The 23,800-nt window shown below is 42.1% G+C and overlaps 1 protein-coding gene and 1 non-coding gene across 3 annotated transcripts in view; one reads left to right on the top strand and one right to left on the bottom strand.

Annotated features, from left to right (window-relative positions):
* Positions 1-23,800, bottom strand: part of JAZF1 (JAZF zinc finger 1) — a 307,297-nt gene that overhangs the window by 12,915 nt on the left and 270,582 nt on the right. The gene's annotated exons all lie outside the window — the stretch shown is intronic.
* On the top strand, positions 208-281 carry TRNAL-GAG (transfer RNA leucine (anticodon GAG)). Its single transcript has one exon. It is a non-coding gene; the product is annotated as a tRNA-Leu (tRNA).

Genomic DNA, 23,800 nt, shown 5'->3' on the forward strand with positions numbered 1-23,800 from the left:
TCCCAAGCTGGTTTTCCACGTCTGCGTTCTCTGCTATCTCAAAACTGACTCCAGAATGAACGAACTCCTATCACTTTCGAGACCTTCGCTAGAGAATTCCGCCAGCCATTTAGGGAAAGCAAGGCGAAGCAAGGCTGGTCCTCCTAGCGATGGTCGCCCAATGTTTTGATCCTACATCCCAACCAATAAAAAATTGGGACTAGGGATGGCCGGTTAGCTCAGTTGGTTAGAGCGTGGTGCTGAGAACACCAAGATTGCTGGTTCGATCCCCGCGTGGGCCTGTGAGCTGCGCCCTCCTTAAAAACCAAACAGAAAAACCTGAGTGGCTCTAATTTCTTTTTCTTTTTGATTGATTGATTATTTATTTTATTAGTTTCAGGTGTACAAAACAATGCAATAGTTACATTTCACCCCTCACAAACTGATAATCCCCCTCCCCCAATCTATTGCCCCTCTGACATCATATATATCTATTACAATTCCATTGACTCTATTCTCTATGCTATAGTCCATATCCTGTTCTAATTTCTTAAAAAAAACAAACAAAAAAAACTGGGACTATGAGTGTGTGTGAAGATATTTACTGTAAATGATATATCGCTGTGTAAAACATGCAAATGAAAGGATAACGTGGTTTAGTACACATATGTATTAATAATTGTAAGAACTACTTTACGAAGTAAGTGTAAAGATTTCGTATTCCCTCCTCCTCCTCACAGACCATCTTGTGTGCCCACTGCAGAAGCCACTGCCCTCCAGGCCCGCTGGAGAGGGCAAAAGGACACATCACAGCCAGCTTTGAGGCCATCAGATGGAAATGAGGTTTTGGACTACTCCAGGGGAGGACAAGGGGCTGTTAGGGAATGGATGCATTCATTCATTTATTTGTTCATTCATTCACTTATCCAACCCTGACCTTGAGCAGAGCAGGTGATCTCCGAGGTGAACCTACAGGGGAAGGGGCCAGGCTCCAAGCCAGGAGACAGAGGGACAGAAACAAGTAGAGCTGCATTTTCTGAGCCTCCACCATCCAGAATCCACAAATGTTAATTTCTGCATAATCTGGTAGGCAAAAATTAACAGAAAAGTATTTCCTCTGTGTGAAAGGGAAAAAACCCAACACCCTACTTGTTGTAAGCCAGGGAGGCGGGGAGGAAAGGATTTTGGAGCATGTGAGTCACAGGATAGAAAATGTAATGTCACTGTGCAGTGTCACATGTGAAAACTGGCTGCCACTAGTCTTCCTTGGGTTGAATTTTCCATTTTCAGATGTCACGCTTGCACAGGCACCCTCCCCCTCATGGGAGCAGGACAGCGGTGGAGAGAGGTGCCTTGGTAACCCCACGAGCTCATTTCAGCATTTCAGTTTGGGAAACGAGCAAAACCAAGTAGATAGGATTTCATGATAAGGCTGAAAAATTCCTCCTGGTTGTCAGCAAAGGAAGTGAAAATCAGAGCTGGTTTCATGAATCGCATGAAAAGACAAGGTGGTCTGGAATGCCTGTAAACACACACGTTTCACCCGCTGGGACAGAGGTCACATCACCGCCCAGGAGCCCCGAGTGCCTCTGCCGAGCTCGCTCTCAGTTGTCACAGAGCCATGTCAAGTCTTGTCCACGCCCCTTACGCTCTGCCCACCTGCCCTCTGCTCACCCCCCTTTATGCATTTGGCCCACGATCCATTTCAGGACCTAGTGTTCTCGTTCTTTGTATTCATAAACATAGGCCATGCAGACAGATAAAAATAAGCCAGCCTTTTCCAGAAACCCTATACGCCACATTTTGCTTATAACCCAGATCATTAACATTCATGCGAAAGTGATAAGTGCAGTGACAGCAAATTAAAGCTCTCCTGGGGTGTCATATTCTGGCAAACACATTAGCAAAGAGTTTCCTTTCTGCCTTGTAGACTTATCATTATAAAGTAGCGTTACTGGTACTGCCCCACTTTACATGAGCTGAAGCAACAGCCGGCTAAATGAATCGGCAACGGGTGATCATGAGGAAAGACACCCGAATGGCTCTGGGGACCGTGAGCCAAGTCTCACAAATTCTGCCCTCCTTGCCCTTGGCCTTGGCTCATTCCTGGAAAGTCACTCTCCCCCACGTCCTCTTCCACTATGGAAGGGGCCCTGGTTCTCCAAGCCAGAAGGAATGTCTCCCTCCCAGGCCTCAGCACTCTCGAATGTATTATTACCTTTGGTTAGGCTCCAATGCCCAGGACAGTGGGCTCTGAGGAGACGATGGACATGTGTTTGTCGAGGGAATGAATGAGGGAATTACACTGCAGACTTCAGGGTGGAAGGCGACCCAAGATTACACAGCCTCCACTCTTGACGTCTACAGTCTTAAAAAATGTAAATCAGATGATTCCACTTGCCTGCTTGAAACCTTCCAATAGCGTCCCACAGCGAGGAGCAACCCAAGCCTTATCACGACCTAGACCACAGCACAGTTGCTTGGATCTTTAATATCTGGAGGACTTTTGATATACAGAAGGTGCCAAAAAAATGTATGCACATTGTAAGAAAGGAAAACACTGTATTAAAATTGTAATAATATATACCAATAACGAAAGATGAAAACAAGTCACCTATAGACATTTTTTTGGCCCCCCTGGTATGTAAAAAAACTTAAGAACTACTTATGCTTGGTTTACTGCTAACATTTTACACCGATAAATCTAGTTAACAAATATTTCAAAATATTCAGATACTATTAAATAATTTTTAAAATAAAATGCTCATATATTTAAGTGTTGATTACAAACTGAGTCACATGCTACAAATTTCAATAAAATTATGCCAGCTTTACCACCGAAGTAGTTACACTTTAAAAAAAAAAATCTTAAAAACAGACAAATCATACAAATAATCATAACTGAGTCCTATGGATTTGAATTATTTTTTCATTATTTCCATCCTCAGCTTTGACTTTCCTGGGGTTATAAGAATCTGGCGAGGCCTAAAAGCAACAGCAGCTGATCTCGTTCCGCGGAAGGCAGGGGTTTTGAGTTACTGACCAACTGACTTGGTGAGGACAGGCAGAACAAAATGATTCAAGAGTGAGTGAGCCTGTTCTCACAAACGGCAAGATTTCAATCTTTTGTATTTGCGACAACACGGATGGACCTCGAGGGTATTATGCTAAGTGAAGTAAGTCAGAGAAAGACAAATACCACATGATTTCTTCTAAGTGGAATCTAAAAACAAAATAAATGAACAAACAAAACAGAAACAAACTCATAGATACAGAGAACAAATTAATTGATTGTTGCCAGATGGGAGTGGGTTGGGGGGATGGGTGAAAAAGGTGAGGTAATTAAGGACAAATCGGCAGTTATAAAAACAGTCACAGGGATGCAAATAAAGTACAGCACAGGGAATATAGGGAATATTATAATAACCATGTGTGGTGTCAGATGGGTACTAGACTTATTGGGGTGATCATCTCGTCAGGTATATGAATGTCTAATCACTGTGCTTTACACCTGAAACCAATATAATAGTCTACGTTAACTGTAATTGAAAACAAAGAGTATAAACGATGCTCCTTTTTGTCCAAGAAATAGGGGCAATAAGAAGACATAAATATATCTGCAAATTAAAAAAAAAATAACTTTTATGAACAGCATTCCTATTTGTATTGCCAGCACTATTTTTAAAAACTGTACTGTCTAGTAAATCAAAATACCTGGTGGAAAAAAAGGAAAAAGAGTGAGCCTGCATTTTTCCTGGGCTGGATGTGTGTTCCATAAACAGGACTTTAAAAGCCCTGTCTTTCTTGCCACATCGTGTCTTCCATACAGTCACTAGGGCCACCGGAGATCCCATCCCCCTGGGGACCAGGGGCTCATGGTTATCTCCCCATCTTGCAGCCCACTCTTGCTGAGGCTCACTTCCTACCTGCCTGTGGCCAGGGTGTGGGCTGGTCTTTCCTACTCTCCCCTCAGTTCCTACTTTTCCTGCAACTCCATGGCTTCTCACAGTTCCCTGCCAGTCTGCTAACTGAGGTGGAGAACAAGACACCTATATTTCATACACAGACATCGACTTGATGCCAACACTCCCAGAAGGAGCAAAATTTACAGAAATATAAACACATCCAATTGCTTTCACCTCTTGTATTATAGCTGCTTTGGGGCACATTTTATGTTAATTTCTCCATGTTGAGGGTCCTTTTGGACTCACTGATTTTCACAGATTCCATTAATTACCAATTAGTTACTAGTCATTACCACACTCTACGATGCTTAAATTACTACAACTTGGCCAGTGGAAGTCCCTTTAGGTGGTCTCCTTTGTCCTCTCAGTATTTCTCCATTATTTTTTAATTTAAATTTTCTTTAATCAAAGTTATCATTGCACACAGGCAGACAGCTAGCTCTTCGAAGCATAAAAGGAACACAAGGAGTCCTCTGTCCCATCGCTTCCCACGACCCCATAGCAACCACTTAAAGTCTGTTACTCGGGACTTACCTCCCATTTCTAAACATGTTTCTACTGCTAGTTTCTGATGCTCAGTTTTGGGTATCTGTTGACTTCCTATTATGCAAGATAAGACTTTTGGTCCTTTATATACCTTCCAGCCCTCCTCCTGCAATTCCCCTCCTCCTGGTGTTATAGAATCTCATCACAATACCTGGTTTCGTTAGTATTCAGTGTTTGCACTGTTAGGACACTGGGGCCACGTAGTGAACTACGATCCCATTTTTGTTGTCCGTGGAGTTAATAAACACCATTTTCGTAGCCTATGTGGTTGTGATTGTCTTTCTCATGTGGAAACTCCTCCTCCTCCTCACAGACCATCTTGTGTGCCCACTGCAGAAGCCACTGCCCTCCAGGCCCGCTGGAGAGGGCAAAAGGACACATCACAGCCAGCTTTGAGGCCATCAGATGGAAATGAGGTTTTGGACTACTCCAGGGGAGGACAAGGGGCTGTTAGGGAATGGATGCATTCATTCATTTATTCGTTCATTCATTCACTTATCCAACCCTGACCTTGAGCAGAGCAGGTGATCTCCGAGGTGAACCTACAGGGGAAGGGGCCAGGCTCCAAGCCAGGAGACAGAGGGACAGAAACAAGTAGAGCTGCGTTTTCTGAGCCTCCACCATCCAGAATCCACAAATGTTAATTTCTGCATAATCTGGTAGGCAAAAATTAACAGGAAAGTATTTCCTCTGTGTGAAAGGGAAAAAACCCAACACCCTACTTGTTGTAAGCCAGGGAGGCGGGGAGGAAAGGATTTTGGAGCATGTGAGTCACAGGATAGAAAATGTAATGTCACTGTGCAGTGTCACATGTGAAAACTGGCTGCCACTAGTCTTCCTTGGGTTGAATTTTCCATTTTCAGATGTCACGCTTGCACAGGCCCCCTCCCCCTCAAGGGAGCAGGACAGCGGTGGAGAGAGGTGCCTTGGTAGCCCCACGAGCTCATTTCAGCATTTCAGTTTGGGAAACGAGCAAAACCAAGTAGATAGGATTTCATGATAAGGCTGAAAAATTCCTCCTGGTTGTCAGCAAAGGAAGTGAAAATCAGAGCTGGTTTCATGAATCGCATGAAAAGACAAGGTGGTCCGGAATGCCTGTAAACACACACGTTTCACCCGCTGGGACAGAGGTCACATCACCGCCCAGGAGCCCCGAGTGCCTCTGCCGAGCTCGCTCTCAGTTGTCACAGAGCCATGTCAAGTCTTGTCCACGCCCCTTACGCTCTGCCCACCTGCCCTCTGCTCACCCCCCTTATGCATTTGGCCCACGATCCATTTCAGGACCTAGTGTTCTCGTTCTTTGTATTCATAAACATAGGCCATGCAGACAGATAAAAATAAGCCAGCCTTTTCCAGAAACCCTATACGCCACATTTTGCTTATAACCCAGATCATTAACATTCATGCGAAAGTGATAAGTGCAGTGACAGCAAATTAAAGCTCTCCTGGGGTGTCATATTCTGGCAAACACATTAGCAAAGAGTTTCCTTTCTGCCTTGTAGACTTATCATTATAAAGTAGCGTTACTGGTACTGCCCCACTTTACATGAGCTGAAGCAACAGCCGGCTAAATGAATCGGCAACGGGTGATCATGAGGAAAGACACCCGAATGGCTCTGGGGACCGTGAGCCAAGTCTCACAAATTCTGCCCTCCTTGCCCTTGGCCTTGGCTCATTCCTGGAAAGTCACTCTCCCCCACGTCCTCTTCCACTATGGAAGGGGCCCTGGTTCTCCAAGCCAGAAGGAATGTCTCCCTCCCAGGCCTCAGCACTCTCGAATGTATTATTACCTTTGGTTAGGCTCCAATGCCCAGGACAGTGGGCTCTGAGGAGACGATGGACATGTGTTTGTCGAGGGAATGAATGAGGGAATTACACTGCAGACTTCAGGGTGGAAGGCGACCCAAGATTACACAGCCTCCACTCTTGACGTCTACAGTCTTAAAAAATGTAAATCAGATGATTCCACTTGCCTGCTTGAAACCTTCCAATAGCGTCCCACAGCGAGGAGCAACCCAAGCCTTATCACGACCTAGACCACAGCACAGTTGCTTGGATCTTTAATATCTGGAGGACTTTTGATATACAGAAGGTGCCAAAAAAATGTATGCACATTGTAAGAAAGGAAAACACTGTATTAAAATTGTAATAATATATACCAATAACGAAAGATGAAAACAAGTCACCTATAGACATTTTTTTGGCCCCCCTGGTATATAAAAAAACTTAAGAACTACTTATGCTTGGTTTACTGCTAACATTTTACACCGATAAATCTAGTTAACAAATATTTCAAAATATTCAGATACTATTAAATAATTTTTAAAATAAAATGCTCATATATTTAAGTGTTGATTACAAACTGAGTCACATGCTACAAATTTCAATAAAATTATGCCAGCTTTACCACCGAAGTAGTTACACTTTAAAAAAAAAAATCTTAAAAACAGACAAATCATACAAATAATCATAACTGAGTCCTATGGATTTGAATTATTTTTTCATTATTTCCATCCTCAGCTTTGACTTTCCTGGGGTTATAAGAATCTGGCGAGGCCTAAAAGCAACAGCAGCTGATCTCGTTCCACGGAAGGCAGGGGTTTTGAGTTACTGACCAACTGACTTGGTCAGGACAGGCAGAACAAAATGATTCAAGAGTGAGTGAGCCTGTTCTCACAAACGGCAAGATTTCAATCTTTTGTATTTGCGACAACACGGATGGATCTCGAGGGTATTATGCTAAGTGAAGTAAGTCAGAGAAAGACAAATACCACATGATTTCTTCTAAGTGGAATCTAAAAACAAAATAAATGAACAAACAAAACAGAAACAAACTCATAGATACAGAGAACAAATTAATTGATTGTTGCCAGATGGGAGTGGGTTGGGGGGATGGGTGAAAAAGGTGAGGTAATTAAGGACAAATCGGCAGTTATAAAAACAGTCACAGGGATGCAATAAAGTATAGCACAGGGAATGTAGTCAATAATATTGTAATAACTATGTACGGTGCCAGATGGGTACTAGACTCAGTGGGGGGTCACTTCATAAGTTATATAAATGTCTAACCACTATGCTGTACAGTTGAAACTAATACCGTGTTTCCCTGAAAATAAGACCTAGCCGGACCGTCGGCTCTAATGCGTCTTCTGGAGCAAAAATGAATATGAGACCCGGTCTTATATTATGTTAGATAGGACCCAGCTTTATAGTAAAATAAGACCGGGTCTTATATTTATTTTTGCCCCAAAAGACGCATTAGAGCTGATGGTCCGGCTAGGTCTTATTTTCGGGGAAACACGGTATAATATTGAATTGAATTATCAACTGTAATTGAAAAATAAAAATAAAAAATAAAGGCTTTTTTTTTTTTTGATGTGTTAAAATGGTCCTTTATATCCTGTTCATAGCTATACACAGAGATTCTAATTTTCTACCAGGTTTCACCCTTTCCTTGCAAAAAATTTTTTTTCAGATGGAGCAGATGGTGCTTTTTACCCAGATGAAATCCAAAGGCCACCTGTGAGAGTACCCTCTTGGGGACTGGAAGATAATGTTGTCTGCAGCCAGCCTGCTCGAAACCTTAGTCGGCCTGATGGTTTAGAAGACCCTGAGGATAGTAAAGTAAATTGAATTTCCATTTTCTGAGCCTGTCCCATTTATTTTCTTTCTTACGTAGAGAGTTACATGCTTATTGTGTGTTGAAAGAGTGTGTGTGCCTTTGAGTATACATGATGGCTTACTTCATTTTTGGAAAAACCTGCTTGTATTTAAATTTGGAAAATCAATCATGTTTCATATTTATACTTTAGGATTTGTACTTACATAAAATACTAAGTTTGGAGAAGGAACTCAGAATGTTGATAGTTTAATATTTAAAAAAATGTTAATGAGACATAATTGACATTAGTTTCAGGTGTACAACATAATAATTTGATATTTGTATGTATTGTGAAATGCTCACCATAAGTCTAGTTAATACCCATTTTAGTTATAATTTTTCTCCCTTGTTATGAGAACTTACAAGATCTACTCTCAGCAACATTCAAATATACAATATATAGCAATTGTAGTCCCAGATGGTTTAATCTTAATTATCACTAAGTGATTTACTGTATTCCATTGATGTAGATATACTTGGCTTGAAGAAGCAAATTGTTCATGGCAGTATTATGTATGCTTCAGTGTGCGTCTTTTCATTTTAGTAGTTATATCCCACTTTAAATATTAAGGTGGACCCTTTATTTAGTTGGAAAAAGAGGGAAGTGGATATATATCATTCTTTTTCAGAGAAGTACTCTTTTAGACATTGTTAGTATTTAATCTCTCAGCAACACAATACTCATCATAATTGAATTAGTTTGTGTAGCATGTCATTATTTTCATTTGATTTAAGAGATTTCTTCACCATTTAATAGTTTCTTTTGCTTATAGCTCTTTTTGGATTTCCTGTGCATTAAGAGGAATTTAAAAGAAATGCTTTATCTTGCTCTTTACAAGTACAGCGGTATCATGACCTGTTTCTCATTTAATCTAGTTGCTGCATTTAATTGCTATTAACCTTTGCAGAAACTGATCAGTGTTCAGACAGGCATGGTTTTAGCCCTAGTGCTCAACACGCATAATGGAGAAAAATGGGTTTCTCTCTCCTGCCTTTTGGCCTTCTATGTCCATTACTGGGAATAATTAGGAAAGCTGTCAGAACTTTTGTAGCCTATTTAAGGTCTAGAGTATCATTTTACTGCTTTTTCACACCTTTACTTCACGTTTTGCATATTTAATCTGATCATTCTTGGCACAGATGTTACATGTGACAAGTCCTTCTCTTCCGTAGTCATCTGCTTCAGTTTAATTAGCAGAATGTTCTTTCTGATCTGTGTGCTTTGCCCTTCTGCAAACCCATGAGAAGCAGTGTTAGAGTCTTGTGCTCATTTGCTGACATGCGTAGATTTGGTAATGAGATAGAAGGGCTCTTAATAGGCACACCTTGCGTAATTGTATTTTGCAATCAGAAGACTTTTCACATTAGACAGAAACACGTTTTTATGTACCTTCAGAGCGTGTTTTTTTAAAAAAATTCTTGTCATTACAACAACAAGAAATCACTTGCAAATGAAGTATTTTAGTAATTTAAGTTAGGATATAGAAAGCAGATTTGAGTTGACCTGTCCTTTTTCTCTGGTCTCTGTCCTGGGAGTGATTAACAGATGCCCCAGCATCTGAGAGTCAGGGTTGAGGCGGCCACTCTCTCAGCCTGTTCCAGTTACACACCTGCCATATCTCTTCCCTTCTGCACCAGAAACTGGTCAACTCTCAGATCAAAAGCCTTTTATGACTCCCTCTTACCAAATTGCTGTAGCAATAACTGTAACAGAATGATGATGATGGTGATGGCAACAAACAGTTCTGTAGCTCTGTTTGCCTGCTAATGCTTAGCTCTTTAAATATATTAACTCGTTTGTTCTTCAGAGCAATCCTATGAGGTAGGAACTATTACCTTCTCTATTGAGAGACAGTTTAACTGGCTTGCTTCACATCACACAGCTGGTAAGGGTACAGCCAGGATTGGAACCTCAGCAGTTTGGCTATAGAAGCTGTGGTTTTGAACTGCCTATGTACTTATCAAATGGGCTAAAGCAGAGGTTCCCAAACTTTCTCAGTTCATGGTGCCTTTCACATTTCAGTAAATTTTTTTTATAGCACCCATAGGCCAAAAGAAATACTTGCAATTAACTAACAAATGTAGTTAGCATTTGGAAAAACTAATGCACATGTCGAAAGAAAAATTCATATATTTATTTCATTCTTAAATAACCATAGTTATTAATGGGATGAGTATTGTTGACCATTATTCACCTTCTCAAACCCTGGGATCAGATTGGACAAGCCACCTTCATTTCCTGTCTCACATTGATTTTTACAAAGCATATGCTTTATATCTCAGCAAGGACTGCTAAAAACCCAGCTTCTCAGAAATGCCATCAAAAGGAAGGTAGTGCTATCTTATGTTGAAACTGTGAGCTATCTTGAACTAGTTCATGGGTTATCTCACAAAAGGTGGGGTGTTCCTGCATAGTTAACCTAGAAAATAAAAAATATCACATAATACCCCTGTGAATTTGCTGTGGTTACTTTAGCCTCCTGCACGGTTTTTGGAACCATGGGTCTAAAAACCCTTGCTACTCAAAAATATGGCTTGTGGACCAACATACCGGTATCTCCTGGGAGCTTGTTAGAAATGCAGAATCTACGCCTCCACTGAGAATCGCACTGCATTTAACAAAATACTTAAGCAATCACGTGCTGAATAAAGCTTGAGGTACACTGGTCTAAACTTCCTGAGCCCATCATTCACGGCTGGATTACTTTCTCTCTAACACATGTTCTACTTTCCAGTTGTTTCTATGCCTTGTTCAGTGTTTCCCTTCCACCAGGACTAGCTTTACTCCTTCTTTCCTTTCTATCTCTGAAAAACTAAGGCTCACACATTCTATTAGTGGGTAGTTTGTTTGCAGCTTTCTACATGAATTGTTCGCTATGAATCCCCAAACTGAAGACGGCTTTTTTGTTGATATACATTTTATTTTTCTGATGAGTTTTTAGCTATTATTCTCAGAAGGAGCTGTGATTCTCAAAGGGTCTGTGACCCCAAAATTGTTGAGAATCACTACTTGAAAGAATCAAGGCCTGCTTCATTCATGGTGCGTTGAGTTTTTGCCATTCTTAAATTTTGACATTTTTTTATGTTTCTGCTGAAAAATCTGATGATAATCTAATGGGCTTTCCTTTGTAAACTTTTATGTTTCATTTGAAAATTTTATTTTGAATATAACTAATATGTTTTCTGTTTACAAAAATAGTATATACACTTGTAGTCCATTTATTTTTATCAAGAATGCCAACACATCTCAATGGGGAAGAATAGTCTTGTGAACAACTAGTGTTGGGACAGTTGGACATATGTATGCAAAAGAAAGAAATTGGACCCTACCTTATTCCATCTACAAAATTTAACTCAAGTTGAATCTTAGTAAGAGCTAAAGCATAAAATTCAAAAGAAAGCATAGGGTTAAGTCTTTGTGACATTGGATTAGGCAATAGATTGTTAGATATGACAGCAAAAGCACATGCAACAAAGGGAAAACATGGACAAATTGGACTTCATCAAAAGGATTACAGGAATAAATTCTGTATTGTTCTGTTTTAAAATACGTATTTCCAGCTGATAACTGTATCTCTGGTTGGTATTCCTTAATGCTGAATTTTGCCTTTTCTATACCATATAGTATAATGCCTTTCATACAACAGGGACTGTTTAAATATTTATGATTTAATGATTTTAGTTAGAGAAATGCATTTAATTATTTCTGTTCTGTGCCTAATAAATGACTTATGTTCAGGTCATCTTAGAAAAGTAAATTTTGGTAACAGCCTTATTGAGATTCAGTTCACATACCCTACAAGTCACCATTTAAAGTATACAATTCATTGGTTTTTCAGTATATTCACAGAGTTGTACAACTATCAATTTTAGAACATTTTCCTTACCACAGAAAGAAACCCCTGTACCCTTTAGCAGCCACTTTCCTCCTTTATTCCCCCAGCCCCAGGGAATTTTTAGTAATACTTTCTGTTTCTATGTATTTGCTTATTCTGGACATTCATGAATGAAATCATGTAATACATGGTCTTTTGTGACTGGCTTCTTTCATTTAGCACATGATGCTTTCAAGAGTCATCCATGTTTTAGCCCATATAGATGTTTAGCACAAAGAGTTCTTCATTCCTTTTGAATATTGAAGAATATTATATGAATATACCACATTTTGTTTATCCAGTCATCTGTTGGTTGACATTGGGTTGTTTTCTATCTTTCGGTTATTGTGAATAGTACAGCTGCGTGAACTTGTGTACAAGTTTTTGTTTGAAGACCTGTCACTTTGCCCAAACCCTCACATGGAAATGTGATGGATGATATATTTATAGGTCGGACTCCCAAATCATCAGGTGCTTAAATTCTGTTCTGCTTGTGGCCAGGCTGGATGGGAATTTTTATTATAATGAATGAGGACTGAACAGCTATTTTGGAGAGTTTAGACAGCTGTGTTTTGATGGCACAAGCCCCGGAGGTACAGACATCACAGCATCGGCTCTGCTTCTTCCTTCTCCCCACTTTTCCAAGACAGATTATCAAACCTCAGCAGTGGCTTCTATCTGGGTCACTTCCTTGTGTGGTAATGCCATGGGAGACCCGAGGGGCTGCTTCTGGCCTGTTTTCCAGAATCTTATCTAGGAGAAGGCAGGCCAGGAAGACACTGGTAGGAAGTAAGCTTCATCCATAAAAAGCAAACAAACAAAACCCAAGTGACAAAAGACACCATCTCACTGTCCTTTTGCCATTTTCTTTCCTTTTAGAGGTAGGAAATGGTACTTCTACCAAGATCCGACTCTGTGCCAAGTAATGGAAGAATTTGTTTTGAATTTCTGTGTCTCATTTTCTTAGACCCGCCACTAACTGGCCCCACCGCTCTAACTTCATTTAAAAAGCCCTCCCCTCACCCCCACCCCACTATTAGCTCCTCTCTGCTGGGACCTTCCAGGAGGTGTTTTCATTACCGTGTTTCCCCGAAAATAAGACCTAACCAGACAATCAGCTCTAATGCGTCTAATGGAACAAAAGTTGATATAAGACCCGGTCTTATTTTACCATAAGACTGGGTATAATATAATATAATAATATAATACCAGGTCTTATGTTAATTTTTGCTCCAAAAGACGCATTAGAACTGATTGTCCAGCCAGGTCTTATTTTTTGGGAAACATGGCATGTTGCCCCTCTTATGCCCTTCGGCTCCTGCTCTCCCACTGTTGTTCTGGCCTCCACCTGCCCCCTTCATGTATGTTTTCCAGATCTGTTTTTGTTCCAAGAGAGCCCGGACTCTGTTTTATGCTTCTCTCCTACAGCTGTGAGTCCTGAGTATGCCTCAGTACATACTTTCGGACTGATTTAAAAATCCCCAAGCTTAACCTTTCTATGATGTCATCACTGGGTCATAAAATTTCATGGCTGGAAAGAACCTCAGTCTTCTATGCCAACCTCCCTTCTTATGGAGGCCAAGACACAGGCCTCAGAGAGTGACCTGTCCCTGGTCACTCACTCAGTAAAGGTCTAGGCAGGAGTGGAAGTCTGGCACCCAGGTTCTGGATGCCCCTCCCATGACAATGTCCTGTCTGTCAGTGGTTTCCTGGGTCAAATAAATGGGCAACCCAGCATTTGCCAACCAGGAGACAGAGACCGCTATTAAGCAGCATATTAAGCTCTCAAGAGTTGGCTCAGTGAACACGCCCAATCCTCCAAATTGAGTCCATCCAAACAAGAGGCCTACTTACTTTTCAGAATGTGAGGTTGAAGTAGTTCTTTTGAAAACTACAGGTAGTTAGCTGGCAATGATTCCTACATCGTTTTGAGTGAGTATGTGTATCCTCCAGCCATCATCTGTGTACACAGATGCAGCAGCTTCGTGAATATACAAAGACTAAGAGCTTTAAACACTTCTCTTAAACTGTCTCTCTAATGCCAAGGTAGAAGCTGGGTCCTGAGGGAAAAATGAAGGTGAGAATTTTCAATCCTAAGTTCTCACATCACTGAATAACTTACTGCCCATCCTCCTCCACTATGGTTTCGAGTTTGATTTGTGGCCAGCACTAAATCCAAATGGCCCGTTTTTCAAATCAATCCTGGCCCAGAGGCATAAAGGTTGACCTTGAAGGAGCAAAGTCAGTTCTGAGTGCCAAAGGATTGTGATGTTTGTAATGTGATTATTACAACCCTCAGCCAACCTCCATTTTTCAGCCTGGGTCTACTAACTACTTTTTCCCTTGCATTTATTTTGCTCTATAAGGAGAACGTTCTTTTTTATCCAAAGACAAACCAACGACCGTAGTAAGTCCCGTTAAGTCATATGTCATCCACAGATTTCCTAATGAGATAATCCACGTGTCACAGACTATAGGAAGTATTTTCCAGTTGCCTAAATGAGGATTGATGAACACATATTCAGCAAACCTTTGGGGAGACACAAGAAAACCTCAGGAATGGGCATTGTCATCAAAGCCCAAGCAACTCGCACAGTGTACATTTGTAAATGGCCATTTCAAACTACTTCAGAGGCATAATTTTCAAGTTTTGGCATCCGTGAGACACATTTTATATGACTACATTTTTCCAAAAATGTGGAAGTTTAGAAAGTCAAACCCCCAATGTGTATTATATGGTGGCCCCAATCTTTTGGGGGTGGGCTTGAGAATTTGAAGGGGGGAATATACAGTTGTGCCTTAGCCGACTGACAGATGGGGAACTAGTCATGGGGTTGTACATGTCGAGGATCGAAGGCGGGGAGAAAACTCGATTGGTGCTGTCACATGTGGCCTGTTCCGCAGGACTCACTTGAGAACATACAGCCGAAATACTTGTGAGGTGCTAAAGCAAATTCCTGTAATGTCACTGCATACGATACAGTTGAGGCTTTATAGCCACAGCGCGCTCGTAGCCTCTGGAAGTCATTCTGCGTTCTTACATAAATGCTCTCCCTCCCCTCCCCCAACGCCATTCTCCACAGAAAAAGGCCTTTCAATAATGAACAGCCGTCTGTTCCACAGAGCACAGGAAAAACATGATAAACCGAGTCACACAGCCTTGGCTGTAAACATATTCTTACCCGAGATTTCTACAACGCCGTATAAACAAAACACAAGCTATTAACCACTTGCAGAACAACAACAAAAAGAATGCACTGGGTTTCCTGCAATTAAGCTGCAACGTTTTACAGTGCAATTTTATTTATAACACAAGAGAGTAAATAAATAAATATATTAAAAGTCGAACAGACCCCTCCCGCCAAAGGCTTATTCTGCAAATTAACTTTGCAGTAATAAAACCGGTGCCAGCTGGAATCTTTCCCCAGTGCTCCCTGGCACAGGCAGCCAAAGCAGGTATATGGCTGCGAAAAAACAAAGTAGGGCATTTTCCACCTTCAGCCAGCGATGTTAATTGAACCTTGGCAAATGTTTAAAGATTTCTCTCTCCACGTTCAAGAAAGAATTAGAAACAGTTGAGCTGGGGAAAATGAACATCTGTTACTGACTTACACTCACAACCACAATGAAAAACATTCATAATTAAAGCGATTTTGCTTCCTTGCTAGTTAGATCTGTAATCTTGGGTTAAAAATATAAATGCAGAGGCTCCTTATTGTCTTTGGGGCTTTTTTTCTAATGGCTGCTTGTAAAAAAAGGTAGTTTACGCGGGGTTGAATTTTCTTCCGTTGGAATAACAATATCAGGAAACAGATTTGTGTAGAAAGATAGAGGATGACAACAGAAGGCACCTACGCAACTGAGCCTTGTTTTATGAAGCCATGAAACAGTAGTCAAGAAGTGTTTTATATTTGGGAGTTAAATACACTTTACAGCTGTGTAAAAAAACAAAACACCAGAGCCATTTTTAGGCCAAACATAAACATTCCAATGTCGACAAGGTTTACTTCTGTTGAGCAAGTTAGGCAGGTTTCTTATCGACGGGGAGGGAAAGCTTTCCACATCAAGTCATTTTCCACCCAATATGCAGAAATTTCATCAAGAAAAATCAAATGAACTTCCATACATTCACCCTGGCTGTTGAAATAACCTCCTGGTCAACCAGCTTCCGGTCTCTTTGCTCTCCAGTCCATCCTCCTTCCGCTGCCAAATTAACATTCTCCCAAATAGTCTCAATCCACAGTATGGCTCTTCTTTGATTGCAATAGTTACCTCTCTTATTAAAAATGGCTCCCTACGGCCAACTCTATTAAACACAAAGTCCTTAGCCTAGCATTTTAGGTTCTTCTATCTATGTGTAGGCTTCCTGAATCCAAAGGCTCCCCCTAACTGGTGTGTACATGACCACTGGTCCCCAAACCAGCTAGGTTTTGGGACTTGGGATACACAACACAACACGGCACGCTCTACCCTAAGTATACTCATCCTTGAAGACCTCTCTCAAATGCTACTTTCCCCAGGTAATTGTTAATTGCATTGTTCCCAAGTAGAAGTGACTTCTCTTTCTCTTGGCCATTATAACACCTAACATAAGGCTCTTAGTTTCAGGGTCTTATAGAAGCTTTACTTGCACCCTTATCCTCCTCTCCAATTAGATCCTCATTCCCTTGAGGTGACTGGTTCTTTTCTATTCATCTTTGCATCCCACACAACACTCAGCACTGGGTCTTCCAGTAACAGTCTTTAGACTCAGCTCTTCGGTTGATTCTATTCTGACTCTGTTATACCAGAGTCGGTATAACATTTTCTGATTCGTGTCTAATATGCTGCTGATAGGGTAGATGCAGCTACTCTGATGCAATTATTATATGGACTAAAAACAATCATACTTATATCCATCAATATAATGTATAATTTGGCCAAACACGTTTGCCAGGCGTGGGTTCTAACTGGAGTAGCCATCTTAATTCGTCCCTTCTTGGTCAGGGCAAGAGGGAATTCATCGCTACTCATTATTCAACATCGTTTTGGGGGGAAAATCTTAAAACACCATGTAAATCAGCTTATCTAAAGTTCAGCACCGCTTTGTCTGCCAAAGGTCTAGGGCCACTGCCCGAGGACGCTGGCCCCACCTTGGAATGTGTCCTCAAGCTCCAGCCAGCTCTGGCTCCCTTCCCACACCAGGAAACCCACCCGGATGGGTACAGGTGAGGCTGGAAAAATCCCCACAGAAAGAAGAGAAGGTAGAAAACTGTTGTACCCTCAGCAGAACGTGCAACGTTCTCTGAGGTTTTGGAAAATAAGACTGGACAGTTTCCTTTCAAAGTGGTGTTGGTTCAAACCACCTCTCCCTTCCCTTGCCACCCCCTCAGGAACGAAAACCAGAAGTGCTGAGGGAGCTGCGATGTTATTCCTGGCCTCAACACAAGCAGGAAGTGTCATAAATCTGGCAAGAAAGCCTAGGCTCATGGGATTTCCAGAACCAATCCGCCCATTTATGAGGATCCGATCATTCAGACAGACATCTGATCCTCAGGTCCTTATGAAAGACGTTACTGTATGGGAACATTCCTGTCTCTTAGGAAAAAGCTATTCTTTCAAGGTTCCCAACCATATTAGGACATGCCGGACATCGAAAGACATCAAAGGAGCATAGCCTGAATTAGGCCAGTAAGCCTTTAACTGCAGAGTGATTTATCTGGGAAAACTGCTCGTGGTGCAATGGGAGACAGAGCGAGTGGTGTGCCCCTGTTTCGCACCTGGGCAGGAATACTGCTCAAGTAGCTTTCAGGTCATCAAGACTGGCTTTGGCGAATAGGAAACACAGCAGCCCGTGGACTGGTGCTGGGCTGGCAGCGCTGGGGTCTCTTGGGAGATCCTGATTCCTGGCGCTACCCCTTGGGATTTGACTCACTAAATCTAGGGTGGGTCCCAGGGGTCCGTATTTTTAAGATGCTCCCCAGTACTGGGAAAAGTTGGGGAACTACTAAAATACAGTCTTTCATGACAGAGGTGCTTGGAAATTTAAGATCATATATTAATTCTAAAAGTGAGCCCTTGTTTGTAAGTTGCCCTGAAAGCTTGCTCCTGCCCCTTTATGCTCAGGAAATGGAACCACCATCCACTCAGCTGCCCCTGCAAAGAACCCAGGAGTTATTCCTCTATTTCCCCTCTCATTCAACTCCCGTAGGCTCTTACCTCTAGAACATATTGACCCCATCCACGTCTCCAACCTATTGTCCTAGTCCTGTACCTGCCATCTCTCCTTGAACTGCTGCAGTAGACACCCCCAACTCCTTTAGCTGTTCTTCGTCCCATCCCTCCAACATTCATTCATCAATCAGTCAGAATAATCTTTTAAAAATGTAAAGTAAACCACGACATTCCCGTTTAAAATCCTCCATTCACTTCCCGTTCTACTTAGAAATGTGGCAAACTCTCGTCCTCTGGGCATTTCTCTCCCTCCCAACCCATCTGAACCAGCCAGCCTCACACACCCTCTTCTGCTTCATCTAAGAGGTACTCATTCCTAAAACTCAGTTTGGATGCCACTGCCTCCAGGACGGCTCCTGTGACTCCGTCCCCTGCCCCGAAGCTGGGCTGAGTGCCCCTTCCTTCGATGTGCACTGAGCTTGTCTCCTTCAGGGAACTTAGCATCCTGTGTGCATTTCATTGTCTCCCTCCCCTCACTAGTTTCTGGGCTACTTGAGGACAAGGGTTAGGTGTTTTCATCCGTTTGACATGTACTAGGCACTCAAATGTCCATTCTGTGTAGTAACGAGACTACCTCTCCGGGTTGTACCTGGAAAGTAAATAATTAGCCTAGGATCACAGGATGTACTGAGCGCTTCTGAAGGGCGCACAAATGCATTGCGTTCCATATTTCACATTTGCCATAGTCACAGGGGACAGCAACAAGGAGTATGCTTTGCAGAAAGACAGACCTGGGTTAAGATGCAGGCACCCAAACTCACTCATAGTGTAGTGTGGCCTTGGGCAAGTTAAGTTACTTACTCTCTCAGACCCTCCAGTTTCCATTCACACAAAAAATGGGTATGTGAGTAACACGCTTAGCAAGGTGCCCGGCACATTCTAGGTGTCCCCACGTGTGACCAACATTGCCATCGTCATTCCTCCGGAAGGGCACATCATAGGCTAACGCTAGTGCCCCTTGCCAAGGTAGGGTAGCAGTCAGAGGGTCTCTCTTCCACCTGCTTCAGTAACCATTTTATTTCATAAATCATACCTCCTGATTTGTTTGCTCCTTGGGTAAATCTCTGTTTTAACATCATTTCTGAAAAGTCAACTCGACTGGACTCAGTCCAGTGCAGTCATGTGATTCTACCTCTACTCTTAGGAGAGACTGTCCCGGGGACCCAGGCACACCCTACCCTCTCAGCTCTCTCCCTCCAGAGTGCGAAAGCTTCCCTTTTCCGGTCTCGTCAGTGCTCTTGTCATTACAACTGCCAGTACTTGCTAAATAGCTAAAGTGGAAAGAGCACTGGATTGGAGGTCCGAATCCTTTCTAATCTCTCACTGGGGAAGTTCTGCTGGCCTAGTTTCCTAAAATGTCACACATTAAACTGCTTTTATCTCATTTATCAATAATTAGGCAAACAAGAAAGTAAAAGGCACAGTTGGACTGTTCTCAAAAATAAATAAAATCCCTGACCGTGTGTACTAGGTGGAAAATGCAAGGAGATGGCAAGGCTGTGTCGATGCCAACAAAGCAGAAACCACGAGCTGGTGTCTCTCTGGGTGAGGGAGTCAGTAGGAGAGTTTCCATTACTTCCCCCAGAGAGAGGGCTGTGCACCGGTGCGAGGGCCGGTTTCCACAATGAGTGCTCTATACTTGAAAGTCCGTCAAGACTAAAGGCAGTCTTTTCTATTACTGCTTTGTAGCGTGGAAATCTCAGCTAGTGATGACTTTATGGGTTTGTACGGTCTAGACAAGAGGGTTACTCTTTGGTGAAATTGCTCCTTGGGGAGGTTACTGTGAAAATTCCCATACAACTAATTACCATTCTGACGGGCAGGCTACCAGAGGGCGCTAGACTTTGGCAGAGGCTGTGGTTGGAAAGCCAGTACTCCCTCTCAGCTTTATCACCGACGATGTTGATTTTCTTCCCTGTCAAAACAAGGACAGGACGCGGAACAAGAGCGCTCGCGAGAAAAATCCACTCAAGGGAATGAGGGAGAACGAAAAAATGAAGGCTGCCCATAGCTCAGACGAGAGGGCTGAGCCTTCTCTGAGAAATGAGGAAATACTGACCATCTTCCCGCTCTGTATTTTCTTCATCAATGTTTTCAGCTTTCTCAGCAACTTCAGACCTTTAGCAGCAAGGATGTAAAGATACAGTGGTCTGAACTGGGTATGGGGTAAAATGCTTCCAAAAACAGTCAAGTCATGCTGCTAAAACCCAGAGGAACTCGCAACTATTTTCACCTCAGGTTTTACGGGACTGGTAGAGGTAGGTGGCTGTACCTGTTCCTTCAAATACTTGGAAAAAATAATTTTCACCTATCCCAGAACAGAGCCAAGAGATAACAGCTGTCTAGAAAGCCTTGGATTCTGGAAAAATGGCCTTTTATGGAGAGAAGTCCCAAATTTCACACCAAAATGCGACACAGGTTCTGGTAGGAGATCACCTTCTCCAAAAGGCCTTCCAGGTCACACTTGCACCACTCAGAGGCCTCCTGTGCCATCCCTGCCTCTCCCTGCTTTGCGCTGCTACTACTTGGCACCAATACAGACACAGTTTTCTCACTGGTATCTTATTTGTTGTGATCCAGTTTCTTGTCTTTCCCATCGTGCTCGTTGGGGTACAGATTGCATCTTCTCCCCCGTTTAATGCATTCTGATGGACCTCATGACGGCCTTGCGTACTAAGCGCTCAGTTAATGCCTACGATGAATACCTGATTAAACAAAGGAGAAATTTCTACAAAACAAAACAAGGCATAGTGAGAAAAAGCATTTTTTCTTCCTCCTTTCGGTTAAGCTCTAGTAAAGAACCTTGTATTCATTCTGGGGATGGGGAGCCTGGCAACATTCCAGAATCTGCAGCCCCAGAAGGAACTTGGCTATGGTTACGAGGTCTCGTGAATGGGGAACTATGAATGTAACACAACTGATTATGAAAACACACTCGGTATTTTGTAGTGGCTGGAGAACGACTGAAAGGAAATGCACTAGAGTGGGAATCAGGAAGCCTGGACTTTGGTACTATTTTGACCCAATTTGGTTCCATGAACTTGGGTTGGACACTACGCTTCTAGGAAGGAGTGAGCCTAGAACACCAGTTTTCAAGTTTTCTGACCACACACACTAAGAAAAAGTTTCCCCAGACAATACTTACCATTACTAACTGTAAAGCACCTATTTCCTATTTCTTTTTTTTTTCAATGTTGGTCATAGCATACACATTACAATAGCCAATGATCTCTACTCAGATCTGTCCCTATCTGCCATGTGGTTTTTCATCCTTTGCTTTCCTTAACTGGGAGGAGTCCGGGGCAGTACCGCACCCCCTAAATTCAGGAGTGTTAAGGATGACTGCATCACCCACCTGCCACTCCTCTAAGAAACCTCTCCCGTGGCATGGCGAGGCCGAGGGGAGGAAGCTGCTCTCTCTCATCTCTTTGACCGTCATTTTAAAGAGAGCAGGAAATGGAACTGGCCCCCTTCCATTCAAGTCACAGAATCTCCATCCTTTTTAGGCAACCAAGTGGTCTGAGGCCTCCGCAGTCAGATGACATTTACTTTTACCAATTCGTCTTTGTCAGTCCTCTTTTCTTAGGAACACTCTAAAGACATTCGTACTGAACACAAAAGACCATGAAGGTGAACATGTTAACAGCTGTCAGTGCATAAGTTGAGGCCACTCAGAGTACTTCACAGACAGGCACTCTGAGTTGTTTTTCAAAATCATGACATTCTCACACTGACCTTGATCCCTTGGGCTCAGCCAGAGGGCGAGGCACATCTTTGAGAACCTGAGTTGCCCTTTGTGTGTTCACTGTATCTCCCTCCACTGGTCGCTTTCCTGAGAGATTTCCAGGGACCACACTACTTGTCGTTAGACATTCAACCATATCAGAGGCATGGTTCCTGCCCGCCGGATGGAGCCAGGTGAACTGGCTCACCTGAGAATTAAACCCATGGCCTCAGACTTATTAACACCACGCTCAGGTCACTTGAGCAAACTTTGAGTCATGGCATTCCATTTGGCGAGCGTCCTGAACAGAGAGGGGAGATAAGATAACTTACTAGAAAACTACAAAGAACCGCAGGCAGAACTGACTCTAATGTTTAGTGTCTTTCTCTGACAGTGAAAAGAATCAACAACAACTATTAATTGGGCACCGAAGTAACAATGTGGTTTGGTAGGTTAATAAATTCAGGCTACTCAGAACACTTTCTAGACAAGAACCTGATATCCCTCTGAAGAAGCCACAAATTGCCATCTTTTGGAGGATGACAAACGAGGCTAAATGTTCTGAGAAAATATCCATTCACTTTTCAGTCCTGTCACCTTTCCAAAATACACTATTACATAATAGAAAATATAGACAGTGTAAACAGAAATTCTAGGAGGCTGTGAAATACTATTTTTAAGAGGCACAATGAGCATGAAGATGAAACTGCTTTCAAGTTTATATAAAGCATAATTCATTTTCCAGTTTGCCCTCCCTGCTTGACAGAATTAAAATGACAATGTTCTTCAGTATGCCACTTTTATAGCTTTAGCTAAAGGGCTCCCACATGGCAAAGGACACGCTTTCCAGTCTTGGCAAAACTTCCTCTTTTGATGATGCCAAGAAACAGATTTTTGCTGAGAAGCAAAAAAAAAAAAAAAAAAAAAAAAGAGAGAGAGAGAGAGAGAGAGAGGGAAAAAATCCTTTTTGGAATATTTATTACTTATTCATTTTAGGAAACACAGCCCTATAGATTATTTACAAATGTGTCAACTGGATTCTACTAAACTTTTAATTTGCTATTTACTTTCCAAGTACCATGTATAAGTTACCAGGGGGCTGTGTTTATGTTTCTGTAATACATATTCATTATATAGTTATTCCAGAAACTCTGATTTATTAAAAAAAAATTTTAATCCCAAATTTCATATTTGCAGTTACTTCATAATTTTAATTTTATAGTTTTCGTTTCCAAAAGGGGCTTATTCATCTCCCAGGATAAAAACCCTCCAGGCTGAGGTGTGTGCCCACAGGTGGTGGTAGGACCACATAGAGCCTGCCACAACCAACTTCAAGCCAGAGCCCCTGGCAGCCTCCTTGTAACTGAATGGCAACGTTTTCGTTTTTTTGCTTTTAAACGTTAATCATTTGTCAAGTTTTGCAAGTCTTAAGAAAATAATTTTCCTTTAGGTATAACACCGCCTATTCTAAATTGCACACACTGACATTACTGAAACCAAACGGCTTTTAATTAAACACTTTTTTCAAAGACTGTTTCCTTTTACTGGCAGTGAAATATTGTTCATAGCATCTGAGTGTTCTGCCAAAATGAACTTCATCAAGGTGATTTTTAGGGAGACTTTCAACACAATAATGGTCTAGAACTTTGTGTAATATTAGAAAGTGGCCACGGAAGAGGGACGTATGGGGGCCTGTTCAAGATACAGGATCATGATTGTCTCCTAAAAACACCATCCTGAACGGTCTACCTGGCATTGGTCCCCGTAATTGTTAGCGTACTGGGGTTCAGCCTAGAGAATACCATAGAATTCTGCCTGGCAGACAGAATGTGGAAAA

This window comes from Rhinolophus sinicus, linkage group LG09 (assembly GCF_036562045.2).
Source record: "Rhinolophus sinicus isolate RSC01 linkage group LG09, ASM3656204v1, whole genome shotgun sequence".
Taxonomy (NCBI): Eukaryota; Metazoa; Chordata; class Mammalia; order Chiroptera; family Rhinolophidae; genus Rhinolophus; species Rhinolophus sinicus.